This window comes from Arachis hypogaea, chromosome 12 (genome assembly GCF_003086295.3).
Source record: "Arachis hypogaea cultivar Tifrunner chromosome 12, arahy.Tifrunner.gnm2.J5K5, whole genome shotgun sequence".
In the NCBI taxonomy this organism is placed as follows: domain Eukaryota; kingdom Viridiplantae; phylum Streptophyta; class Magnoliopsida; order Fabales; family Fabaceae; genus Arachis; species Arachis hypogaea.
The window spans coordinates 32,272,416-32,286,838 of record NC_092047.1 but is presented as its reverse complement, the minus strand read 5'-3'; positions in this window follow the sequence as shown (position 1 = coordinate 32,286,838).

The window sequence follows — 14,423 nt, the reverse complement described above, 5'->3', positions numbered from 1 at the left end:
CATTTTTCACTAATATAAAGCAGACAAGGAAAGCTAACAAAGGTATGAGATATCTTTCCAAAAACAAGATATACTATCCACTTTATACTAACTTGAGCGTCGGAGTGCTTTTGCAGGTACCCACCCTCGCCGTTCATCCATCGCCAACGTATATTTTGATCTACTCTAAAAGTTCACCGACCTTGTCAGAGAACGAGCTATATCTCGGAGTAATCAGGCAAGAACAGGAAGGCATAGCGCGCGTTTGAATGTGGCTGTATATGAAGTTTGAACTCAAATTTTCCTGGCTCATGAAGAGGGTGAAATGCTACTATTTAATTAAGATTCATGGTGGACGACAACTATTTTCTAGGAACTAAGTTCAAGGACTTCCAAATAACAAGATATAAGTTGTGTATTATGTGTTTGACATGATAACTTAAATATAAATTTTTATGACACATAGTTGATACTTAATGAAAAAATTAACAACTAACATTAAAAAGAGAATTTTTAAATTTTATTAAATTAAAATCAAAATTAAAAATAAAAAATTTTAATAGGAACTAAAACAAAAATGAGTATTTTATGAGAACAAAAAACTTATTTAAGCCGAATAATTTTATGATACAGTAGTAATGGCTACTAGTGTTGTTGCTATTAGAATTTAGAAGTCACCATTTTCCATCACATTAATTTGAAACAATATCGGAAGTTGAGTGTAATTAGCTTCACTTCAAGAATAAGTTATTGAGATTCGTTGTCTATCTTATTTTTGAATCAGGGATTGATCCGTCTATCTCAATTCTCACCACATGTGAATATTTTATGATTACATGTGTAAATTAATATGTCATGCCAGTAACTAACCTTAGTGAATAATAGAAAATTCTGATCAAGGACCGTGTTATTTGATAAAAATAAATTTTAAAGATCGTATTGTGTACTAAATTACTTTGGAAATTAAAGTATATACTTTCAAAAATCTCAAGTAATAATTTGAATAAGAGAAAGTCTACAGGGCCAGTAACTTTTGTATTTTTTGGCTATCATTTAATCATCAAAATAAAAGTGAGTGATCTTCTACTATTAGATGTAATTTCACACCATTAAAAACACTATTGATCACTAAAATTATTGACCTCTAACATTTCTCTTTAAATAATCACTCATTATTATATAATGCAATAGTGATTTATTTAATCTATTAGTTTTTATAATTTTACTAAATTTATAATTAATTTTTTTCTAATTAAATTTTATATTATTTTTAATTTTATAATTATTTTTTTATTAAAAATATTAAAATTAACGGAATATTTTTTTAAAAAATATATAATCATAAATTTAATTAGATTTTTAATTATAAAAATATTCTGTTAATTTTAATATTTTTTATACAAATAAGTATTTAACTGTAAAATTAAAAATATTATAAAAAATTAATTAAAATATATATATATTTTATAAAATTATAAAAACTAATAGAACAATTAAATCTATAATAATACTAGACGAACAAAATTTTTTTCAACCAAATTTTTAACTAACTCTTCTTATCTCTAAACTTTTTCCTCGTCTTTTCTCATTTTTTTTCCTATTCTATTTTTTCCAATAACTCTGTCTCCCTGTGTTTTGTATTTTGTTATTTATAAAAAATTCTATATTAGTTTTAAAAATAATTCTGTTATTTAAAAAATAATAATATTTTAAAACTTAAAGCACTTATTCACTCTACATTTTTTTAATCATCTCACCTCCATTCAAGTTACTTGTCGTTTTTGGTACATTACAAATCAATATATTAATAAATAAACAAAATATTTTAAAAGACTGGTAGTACGTAATACAGTTTTCTTCTTCCTCTTTTTCAGGATGCTAAATTGAATTTTCTTTTATCTACCTTCAGATTTTTTGTTTGTTTTCACATTTTTTCTGAAAGAATAATTCTTAAATTTTACCCCTGTGATAAATTTTAAAAATCATCACAAGAATGGCATTTCAAATTATATAAATACAAAATTAAAAAAATGATAGAAATCATCAAAATTTATTATTTTTTATCATAATATTTAAGAAGTATATAATAAAATATGTATGAAATTACTAAAATAAAAGAATTAAACTAAAATAATTAAATTAATAACTAAATAATAATAAAAAACAATAAATTTTAATGCCACTAACACTTCTCTAAAATTATTCTACGATGAACTATTAATTTTGGATTTTTATAATATCCGTAAATGACAAACACAAGAAACTGGGAAACGGAAGAATCATGTAATATAATATTGAAAGCTATTCAGATGAATGAGAGGACAAATATTTTTTACATTTATGCAGACCACTTAAAAAAGATTCAAATCCCAAAGATTCTGAGCTTCTCTCTGAGTTTTAATTAGCAGGATTAATATTGCAGCCGCCCTATGGCTCCAAGAAACATCATTTTCCTTTTCTTTTCATATTAAAGGGCATGCAGTAAACTAGTTATAATTGTGTGTGAATATATTTATTATTAATATAATAAGTTTGTTTTATTTTTAATATTTTGCCTCAAAAAAATTTGTTCTAATTCTTTAACATAATTAGTGCAAAACTGCATGATTCGGGAGATGTATGGAAAATTGGCCAGAAAATTTAGTTATTTGAGTTGTTCAAATAATATTCTATAAAAAATTAAGCATGTCTAAGAGTACTAAAACACAATAAAAAGTGATGAAATTTCAAAATTAAGATATTAGAGTAAAATTAGAATGTTTAAAAGTGTTTAAATGTCTACACAATATAAAAAACAATATAAAAGAGGTGGCTTGTTAATCCAGGATTCCATCTTACCCACATGACTCCAAAACTGCCTTTTTGTCCTATCTTAAACTAAACTAAATTGCCAGCTTAATTAGAAAATAAAATAATTAGGATAGAGTAAGGAGAGTGGTCTTCTAATGTAAAAAGCGAGTAAAAAAGTAAATCAGAGTTTGATGGCCCTATATATTATAGAATAATAATGAACGCCGATCTATATGATAAATTTTCCATACAATATTTATAGCCGGCCTACAAAGGTCAAAAGTATTAGATCAATCAGACAAACATGTTCTGAAAACATCATTATAATTTATAACATAATATTGATGAAAATAAAATAAAATAAAAGACAATGAGGGCTAGAAATTAATAAATTTTGTGATTTGTAATTATTAATTAATTATTATTAATATTTTTAATAATGTAATTTTTTTTTGATTAAGTATTGACTAAATTTTAATAAAAATAATAATTTTTTAAACTCTTACAAAAAAATATCAATCTATAAGAATTTTTTTTTTGAAAGCAAAGCTCAACACAACAAAGTGGAGCAAACAGGAACATAACAAATAAAACTAAAGACTAAATGGTACAACAGCCACTCGAACCGATCCCTAGTCATCTCCGGCAAAGCCATCAACAACAAAAAGGATCCACACAACTCCACTCATTAGCGCTACGGAAGGTCATGTTGATAATTTCTTCAACGCCTTTGCTAGTATTTTGGAAGATTCTCCTATTTTTTTCCAGCCAAATGTTCCAAAGGATCACACAGAAGCACCTCAACCGCTGCCTTTGATTCTCCTTACTCCGCGGTTCCTCTGTTCAGCTTAAAAAGTGCTCTTTCATCGAACCCGGAAAAGACCAATGTCGGCCAAAAGCTGATATCCAAGCATTCCACACCTGCCACGCAAAAGTACAGCCTAGAAACAAGTGATATACATGTTCCACATCATTATTACATAACACACACATATTATCTTCCTGAGTGATGATACCAAACCGGCTTAGCCTTTCCTTTGTATTCACTCGGTCTATCAGCACAAACCAAGCAAATAGCTCCACTCTTGGTGGAACCAAACCTTTCCAAATACTCCTAGTAAAGCTGAAACTGGTTATCTCCTCTGGTAGCATTTCCTCCTGCCATACCTTCACAAACAATTTAGTTGAAAAAACACCTTGCCCATCATATTTTCACACCACTCTATCCTCTCTGTTTTGTACAAGCCTCACAGGTCTCAAAACCTCATGCAACTGGTTCAGAAGTTCCAATTCTCATTGGAATAGCTCACGCCTCCATTGAAAATTCCAAATCCACTCTAACCCATCCCAAAACCCACAAGCCCCAATAACAGAACCCTCCTGGTTTGAAACAGAGAAGAGCCTCGAAAATCGATCTTTAAGAGCCCCACCAAGGAGCCACACATCCTCCCAGAACCGAGTCCGCTGCCCATCACCTACCTCCATTTACTTGGCATATATCCTTCCATGGGCCTCCTCTAGTGGGTAGTATTTGAGTTGAGATCAGTGCATTTGAGTTCAGATTATGGCACGAATACACTACCTTCTTCCACAGCGGGCACTCCTCCTTAGCAAAACGCCACCACCACTTAAATAACAAAGCAGTGTTCCGAATCAAAGCATCCCCAACGCCCAAACCACCTAGCTTCTTAGGTGCTTGCACCACTTCCCATCTTACCAGAGCAATACCATTCCCACCGTCTTCCTTACACCACAGGAACCGTCTTTGCAATGATATCAACTTCCCAGAAATTGCCTTTGGCATCTTGAACAGACTCAAGTAATACACCGGCAAGCTATTTAAGACTGACTTGATTAGCACTAGTTTTTCCGCTTTATTTAGCACTTTAGCTTTCCACAGACTGAGTTTCTCCTCCACCTTGTCTATTATAGGCTTCCAGGTCTTCACCAACCTCGGATTTGCACCTAGCGGGATTCCCAGATATTTAACTGGAAGAGTGTCTCGCTTACAACCCAGCAAATTGCACATACGCTGGGCCCACTGCTCATCACAATTGACTGAAATCAGGCTGGACTTATCGAAATTGATACTAAGTCCTGACATCAACTCAAAGCACCTCAGCAGCCTCCTGTAATTTCTTATAGTCTCCTCTTCTGGTGGGCAGAAAAGAATAGTATCATCTGCAAATTGAAGGTGTGATAATACTATATTGTCCCTGCCAACCAAAAGTGGTGATATCCGTTCGTTCCTAATTGCTTCTCCAATCATACGATGCAATACATCCACCACTAGAACAAACAAGAAGGGTGAAAGAGGGTCACCTTGTCTCAGGTCTCGTTCCATTTTGAATGGATTAGAAGGTGAACCGTTTATCAGAATCGACATAGAAGCAGTGGTCACACACTCCTTAACCCATGCTTTCCACTTCTGGCCGAATCCCATCTTCTGCAATACAATGTCCGCAAAGCTCCATTTTACCTGATCATAGGCTTTTTGGAAATTCAGCTTGATTATTGCTGCCTCCTTTTTCCTCAATCTGAGCCAGTTTACCGTTTCACATGCAATTAATGTCCCATCATGTATTTTCCTTCCCTATACAAATGCACTCTGAGTCTCCCCTACTAATGCTGGCATCACTGATTTCATCCTTCTAACAAGGACCTTGGATATAACCTTATACACGCATCCCACCATACTGATAGGTTGTAAGTCTTTAATTTCCTCCGCACCAATGAACTTAGGTGCTAGTGCGACCCAAGTGATATTGGAGTCCACCGGTAGCTTGGACGTCTGAAAGAACCCCATCACTGCTGCCGTGAATTCTGCTACAATCTCATCCCAACATCTCTTGATGAAATTCATGTTGTACCCATCACACCCTGGTGCCTTAGATGACTCACAGTCCCATACTGCCTCTCGGATTTTCTCAACCGATGTCATCACTTCTAAAGCCCCAGCATCTTGCTCGGCTATTTTCTCCACCAACCCCTCCCTGAAGCTCACCTTGGGAGACCGTTCTTGATGATACAAATCTTTGTAGAAATCTCTGATAGCAATCTTAATTCTAGCCTGGTTTCGGACCCTTCTGCCATTAATTACTAGTGCATCAATCCAATTATTCCGCCTTCTTGCTGATGCTATATTGTGGAAGTACCTTGTATTTTTGTCCATATCCTTGGCATGCCGGGACCGAGACATCTGTTTCCAATGAACCTCTTTTCTCACATACCATCTCTCACAGCAAGTGACTAGCGCCTTTCTTCTAGCCTCCATTGTTCCATCATACACTCCATTACTTACCATATCATCAAGTCTCTTGATTTCTTCCTCAAACTTTGCAATCTTCTTGTCCATCTCACCAAAATTGTCCTTATGCCATCTCCCCAGTAGAACAGTCAACGCCTTTAATTTATCTATGAAAGGTTTCTCCCCCAGCCCTCTCCACTCCTCCTTCACCATTCTGAGGAAGCCCTCATGTGTGAACCACGAGTCTAGGCTTCGGAACGGCCTTGGACCACACGACAACTTCCTGTCCTCAATTATTATAGGGCAATGGTCTGACAAGCCCCTTGGCCCACCTCGCAGCCGAGACTCTGGGAATTATTCTAACCACTCTACACTCAGCAAAGCCCTATCTATCCGGCTACAAGATCGTCCCCTGAACCATGTAAACTTGCGATCAGAAAGTGGCATATCCACTAAATTCATGTCTTGTATCTAACTCTTGAATTCTTCTGCAGACCGAGTCAAACTAGTACCACCTTTTCTTTCCCCTTCATGTACTATTTCATTAAAGTCACCCAGAAAGTAACAAGGAGTTTGACATAACCCAGCTATATAACTCAGCTCCTCCCAGACATGATTCTTCTCTGCTCTATTATGTGCTCCGTAGACCAAGGTAAAGGAACAATTGAACCGTCTCTTTTAACATTACTCCTTCAACACACAACCACCTTTCTCTTTTGTAGCAATTATTCATACTAAACACCAAGTTATTCCATATTAACAACAGTCCATCGGAGGCACCATCAGACCCTACATATTCCCATCCTACACCATAATTCCCCCAAATTCTTGTAATGTCAAATCTTGTCACTACCTGCATTTTGGTCTCAATCAACCCAACCATGTCTAACTTATGTTTATTCCTAAGTTCTTTCACCATTCGCAATTTCCCATCACCTCGTAACCCCCTAACATTTCATGAACTAACAATCATTTATAATATTTTTACACACCTGTTTTTTGTTTTTTGGTCTGCACCGTCTCAGCTTCGCCTTTTGCTTTGCCACTCTTCTTTTACGATCTATTTATGCATTCTGTGCTCGAAGGATTTTCATAATATCCACATCCTCATCTTGCAGTACCGCCCCAGATTCTTTACCCAGCTCCCAGGTCCTTTGGTTTTCCAGTGCCTGCTCTGCAACCCTTGAAGGTTGACTGTCACAATCCTCTTCTTTTTCAGTTTCCATGTCCTCCTGCCAACCAGCCCCCCGTTCAATTCCATAATCAAACAATTGGTGTACCTTCCATCGACTTTTTTGGGTGAGAAGCTGGCCCCCACAAGGTCCTAGGTGCAGCATGGCATCCTTGTCTTCTAGGTTCCCGCGGCCCTGCGATGCACATCCTTCAGGCACCATAGCCCCTCCTTCCTCGACCCACTCATCATCTTCATCCCTCCCTCCGCCATCAGCATTCCCAGCCATCTCACGCTCAGTCCTGTCTGCAATGGGCTCATCTTTGCCAGCCACCATGCTGCCATCGTCTTCTACGGCCAGGATGTCGCCTGCTTGGATTCGGCCATCCCCACCGGACGGCACCCAGCTCCCTTCATCTCCGTGAGATCGCGGCCCTAACTAGGTCCCTCACGTGCGCTGCCATCATCTTCGCAGGCGTCCACATCGCAGGCGTTTCCTCCCCCCTCCACCTCGTTTGGCTGCATCGTTTCGACCCTAGTCTTTCGGACCCCTCTTCGACCCGACCCAACCACATCTGGCCCAGTGCGTGTTTTTATTCCAGCTGAAGTCCTCAGGCCCATTAAGTCCAGCCTTTCCCCCTTTGCCTGACTATTATCAGTGGCCCACTCCTTAGTTATACAAGCAATCCTTCCCTCCTTTTGAATCTTAATGAAATCGGCCCCAGCATTAGGTTTGACTCCCTTTTTTTGTTTTTGTGGGTGTTCATAAATGGGCCCCTTTGGCATTCCATGAAGAGCACAATACACGGTCCTCTCCGAGTCATTCTTGCTGCTCTGAGCATTATTTCCCCCGAAATTAGGATCACCGTGATTCTCTCCCCAAACGGCTTGATACGTTACGATTTCCCCATAATTGCGAGATCCACTGCTATTAATCCATTCATTCAAAATATCGTCTGTAATTATGGTTCTACCCTTTCCATCATCTTCTCCCCTAGGCACCTTCAGCACCAGATCTTCATCATGGATTCCTGTACGCCATGACTCTGCATCCTGCCTCGGGCATGTAACCATCCCTGATTTCTTGCGTGTGCTACCATTATCCAAAGGTGCACTGCCTTCTCCGTCTCCAGATTTCTCCATGCACTCGAAATTATACGCCTCCTGTCTAATCTATTTAACCAGGACATTAAAGTCCTCATTTCCAACGGTTATATGAATCGACTCCTGAATGACTTCCTTCACACAAGTATCGATCTGCACCCGTCCTACCCTGAATGAACTACAAAATTCAGTTCCTCTATCACATGTAATCACATCATCCCATAGGCCTCCTATCACGCTGAACGTATCTACTGACCATACGTGCAAAGGAGCGCCAAAGCATTCTAGCCACACTCTTCGGTTATCACTCTGCTTCGACTCCTCCCACCGCCTTACACTGTGAAACACTTGTAGGAGACTATTTATATTGACCGTGTATGTTTCTTCCGCACTCTGGACACTATCAAAGGTGATAAGAGCTTTGTATGCTCCCATCTCCCGGATTTGAATGACGTTAGGCAAGTTCTTAGCGACCATCTTCTTTATAGAAGCAACGTTCATAGGCATTGTCGTGCTCACTACGAGACTCCTCTGTAGCCATTCCAGATTTTCTGGTGCCACTGCTACCTCCACGTTTCTTATGCTCCTATTCTCATATGACCCTTTCTCCAATCCCTTTGTTCGTTCTTCAAGTCCAACCGGCAAATTATTCTGTACCACTTCTCTACTTATCTGCAGGGTTCTGGGATTTTCCATTTCATCTCCTCTATTTCTTTTGTTCATGTTCTGGGTCTCCGACATTCTCCTGTACTTGGCCTCCCCACAAACAACACCTTACCTCGCATTCACATCCGATTTATTTCCGTTATGACTTTCAATGCCCCTCCTTTTGTTGTGTACCGAATGAACGCAAATATGTATATATTCGTACCTTTATTTTTCCGAGTTAAATATATGTGAATGATGCGTCCCGTCCAGTTGAACCAGTGGAAAAGCTCTCTTTGATATGTCGCCTGGAAGATTACTCACGAATATGGTGAACGATTCATGCTCTAGCCGCCGAAACTCTTCTCGATTCCAAACCCGAGGATCCTTTCCTAAGTTCCTAAATCTATCCCTCCCAGTGTTTCCCTTCCGTGCTCTCTCTCTCTCTCTCTCTCTCTCTCTCTCATCTTTTATTAGTAAAAATTTTTTAGCCATCTTTTTGGTTATCTACATGATAATTTAATACTTGCTGCGTGCATAGGAATACTATTTCGATATTCATACAAAAATATGTAGAATTTATTATAATAGTATTAACCAAGAAAGTAAATTCCTTTTTTTATATATACGAACTACGAACAATTCTCAAAGTAAAATTAAAATCAAATTTCAAAATTTTAACATTCTAAATTAAAATCCGATAGAAACCTAGCTCAATAAACTTAGAAATCCAACGTTAATAAAATCACAAATCAAACTCCTAACAACTCATTATCAACATCTTCGAGCGGCAAATCAAGGAACGAGATCTTGACAGCTATGAATTTGAAGAATGATAATGTGGATTTTTCTAGTCCTTGGAAACAGCGTAGCGACGGATAATTCAGAATCCAAATAGGTCCAGCTCTGGGACAAATCAATAGGAAATGCGAATTTCTTTGTAATAAAATAAGAAGAAAAAACTTCAAAGAGTCCTGGAGATATCAGAAGTGAGAATGCTGACATGAGTAATGAGAAATCCACTATCGGTGGTTTTTTTTAAAGAACAAAATATTGAAAAATACAATAAAAAGAATAGACAGAAAAGTTTAGAAGCAGAAAAAAATAGAAAATATAAAACTGTATTTGTATTTGATATGGATATTACAAATTTGATGTCATAACTCGGCATTATGCGCTATAATTCGGCATTATACACCATAACTCGGCATTAAGCGTTACATTTTGACTCAACGGATTACATTCTGAAATAAAAGCATTCGACTTGGTGTTGTCACCTACTAAATTCTAATAACTGCTCTTCAATATAGAGAGCCAACAGAAGCGTATCCGACTTATCTTCCTTCAGTATGATATTTTATCCTCAAAAGGACACATTGAATTCCGAATACTAACTTAAGCATCGGAGTGCCTTTGCAGGTACCTACCCCACTTTGTTCGTTCTCTCCACAAACGTGATACATTCTCGGACAAAAGCTCGGACTATAGTTTGGCGTTGAAGGCTATAGTTCGGCACGACTATCAAGAGCCGAGTTTTTCCCAAGGTATTCATACAAGAACAATTGGTGCCCACCGTGGGGCCGAAGATATAGATTTTTTCTTTTTCATTGGCCTCAGTGCTCCTACATTTGACCATGGCTAATCCACCTATACCGTCCGAACTTCTCCGGATGGTAATTGAGTTGTAACAAGCCAACCAGCACATGGCGGAGGAAAATCAAAGAATGGTGAACCAGATCACCGAGTTAACCAATGCTCGAATTGAAAATAATGATGGCCGTCTAGAACGAACAGAAGAGGCCGAGCATCAATCTGGTCCAACACATGTCTCTGAAACTGCTCGGAATGAAGAACCTCAACCTTCACAAAATGAAGAAGCTCGGCCAGAAAACGAAGACAACGAGCCCGACAACTCAGTTGGGCCATTCACAGCCGAGGTGATGAATTTCAAACTACCCAGAAGGTTCACCTTACAAACTACCTTAACCCCATACGACAGGTTAGGCGATCCAAAAAAATACATCATAAAGTTCAGATCCATAATGATAGTAAATGGTGCATCCGATAAAGTCTTATGTCATTGTTTTCCATCTTATCTAGACAGTCCTACACTTGATTGGTTTTATTCTTTGCCTGTAGATTCCGTTTCTCATTTTCAGGTACTAGCGAAGCTTTTCGAGAAGCATTTTGCTGGATCAGCTATCTACCTGCACGACTCTGACTACCTGATGGTGCGGAATTTATAACCCACAAACTAACCGGCAAGTACACCGGGTCGTACCAAGTAGTACCTCAAGTGAATGAGGGTCAATCCCAAGAGGATTGATGGACTAAGCAACAATAGTTAAGTGATTTACTTAGTTAGGCAAACAGAAAAGAGTGTTGAGAGTTCAAATGCATCAAACAGTGATTTCAGAAAATCAGAAAGCAAGCAGTAAATTGATAAGAATAATATATGGAGAAAATAGTTAAAGTTTCAGAGATATCTATCTTCTGGATTGACTTTTCTAACCCACCATTTCAATTATGCAAGATTCAATTCATAGCAAACTATATGTGACTGAACCCTAATTCCTTTGACCTTTTTAGTCTCCTCTAACTTTGATCAACAACCAATTCCTTGATCACTTGATTCCAACTAGAGGGTTAAGTTCAATTCTAGTTTATATGCCACAAAAACTCTAATTACCCAAATATAAGAGGATTATATGTCACGTATCCCGTGAAGTCCAGATAATTAGAAATTTAGGAAAAATTGTTTTCAAGCTGTTGTTCAAGTAAAGAGCTTTTTCAGGTTATACAAGAACTCAATTAGAACAAGGGTCATACTTCCGTTCAACCCAAATTCATAAGATAAAGAGAGAAAACAATTCTTGAAATTGAAATTAGTACATAAATTAAAATAGAAAATTAATAGTATCATTCCATACAATAGACAGAGCTCCTAACCTTAACAGTGGAGCTTTAGTTGCTCATGGTTCAGAGAGAAAACAAGAATTTTAAAAAATTGTAAAGTATGGAATGAGGTCCGAGAGAAGAGATAAGCCCAAAGGGCTGATTCTTTTCCCTTTTATATCTAATCCTAATTAATGTAAATTATATTTCCTAAAATTAAATAATATCTTTTTCTATTTTTAAAATAAAACAAAAGTTTAATCAAATTTAATAAACAATTCGTGCAGGCCTTGAGGAGCGAGTGGGGACCACATGATTTATAAAAGATAGCGCCAAACTTGAGCTGAACCAAGTTTGGCACCATCACACCCGAACGAAGTCTTCATGATTCTCCTTAGTTGGCGCCAAACTTGAAGTATCTCAAGTTTGGCTTCAAATCCACGCCCTGCATTCCTGGGATAGGTGAGTGTGGCGCCAAACTTGGAGGATCCCAAGTTTGGCGCCATTAAGGCTGAATGCAATGGGGATTATAGCACTCCTGGAGCCAAACTTGGAGAATCCAAGTTTGGCGCCACCTCGTTGTTCTGCTGTGACTTCGTTTTTTCACGCAAACTCTGTCAAATTCTTCTAAAATGCTACCTGAAATAAACAGAATTGCACACAACTCAAAGTAGCATTTATAACGGCTAAAAGATAATTAATTCTTGATTAAACTTAATAATTTGAATGCAAATTTACTAGGAAAAGATAGGAAATATGCTCACGCATCACAACACCAAACTTGAATTGTTGCTTGTCTTCAAGCAACCAAAACTAACACAGGTTTAAGATGTGAATTTGCATTAGAAGTGAGAGTTCAATTAAGCTCAAGTCTCTTCTTAAAGTGGGGTTTGTAAATTGCAATCCTGAATAGTTTTGGTATCTCGATCTCATTTGAATGAGAGGAATGTCACTGTCATTCGGAATTAGAATCCGGATACTATTATGAATTCTCTAATCTTTATACTTCAGTTTAATCCTTGAATACAGCAAATTTTCTTTAATTCTCTTTTCCTTGGTGCTTTGCACCTTGAGCCTAGCTGTGACTTTAAATGTTTTGTCTCAAGCTTTACTTGACACAAAAAAACACCATAAGCACTTGACTGGGGAACTCTCCTTAAGTTCTGATTTTTCTTTCAGTTGCTCCCAGACAATGGTGCTCAAAGCCTTTGGCATACTCTGTTACTTGCATTTGATCTCGACTCTTAGTGTTCTGTCTAAAGGATTACTTGACACATTCGCACAACAAGCATATGACTAGGAAAATAACTCTTTGAGCTTTTAATCATGTCTGACCTCCCTGGTCATTGATGCTCAGAGCCTTGGACCTTGCTTTTATTTTTTCTTTTGCTGTTTCTTCTGCTTCAAGGATGAAGCTTTTGTTTACTTCAGAGAATTCAAAATAGTTCCCTAGATTATTGTTCCTTATACATCAACATCCCTTGATTCAAATTCAAATATGCACAGTTCATGTCATGCATTCAGGATCACAAAGAATACCACTACATTTAAGTAAATACGACTACTCTTTGTTATAAACTCTATTTCTCATGCAATACATCTTTTTCTTCTTCCTTTTCTTTTGAATTCAAGCTCAGTGAGCAATACATGAGATACTTTTCAGAATTAAAAGCAAACAATAGAATAAAAAGAGCAAATTAAACTGGAACCTAGGAATTGAAATAACAAAGGATCATGCAATAACTAAGACAAAACAACAAAAAATAGGAACCTAACATAGTAATGGCAAATTAATATAGGAAGTGAAAGGAACTAAGCCGCCTCAATCTCCACGGTGGGGATCTCCCTCCTCTGGTTGTGATCCGTATGGCCCTCTCAGGCGACTATAATCCTGTCTCAGCTGATAAATCTCCTGGCGCTGAGAGTCCTGAGCAGCTCTCATCTGATCAAGGGTGGTGGTGAGATGCTCCCAACTGTTGTTCTGTGTCACCCTCATCTCCTCAATAGATGCAGTGTACTGTTGCCAGCGGCTATCCTGCGTGATCCTCATCTGCTCAAAGGAGGATGTGAGCTGCTACCAGTATTCTTGGGGTGGAAAATATTGCCCCTGAGGCAATGGGGACTGGTCCTGTTAAGCTTCTTTTTCAGCTTGTTCTACTCTGGGGAGCCTCTGGTATTCCCTGACATGTTCTATAGTATTCTTCGTGATAGGTCTCTCGACTAGAATAGGGAAGTTGGTGCACAAAATCACAATCACACTTTTGTAATTTCGCACAACTAACCAGCAAGTGCACTGGGTCGTCCAAGTAATACCTTACGTGAGTAAGGGTCGATCCCACGGAGATTGTCAGCTTGAAGCAAGCTATGGTTATCTTGTAACTCTTAGTCAGGATATCAATAATAATTCTCAGTTTTAATTGGAATGAGTAATAGAACATGGATTAAATAATACTTGTTATGCAGTAATTGAGAATAGGTTGAGATTTTGGAGATGCTTTGTCTTCTGAATCTCTGCTTTCCTACTGTCTTCTTCTTCATGCACGCAAGGCTCCTTATATGGCAAGCTGTATATTGGTGGATCACCGTTGTCAA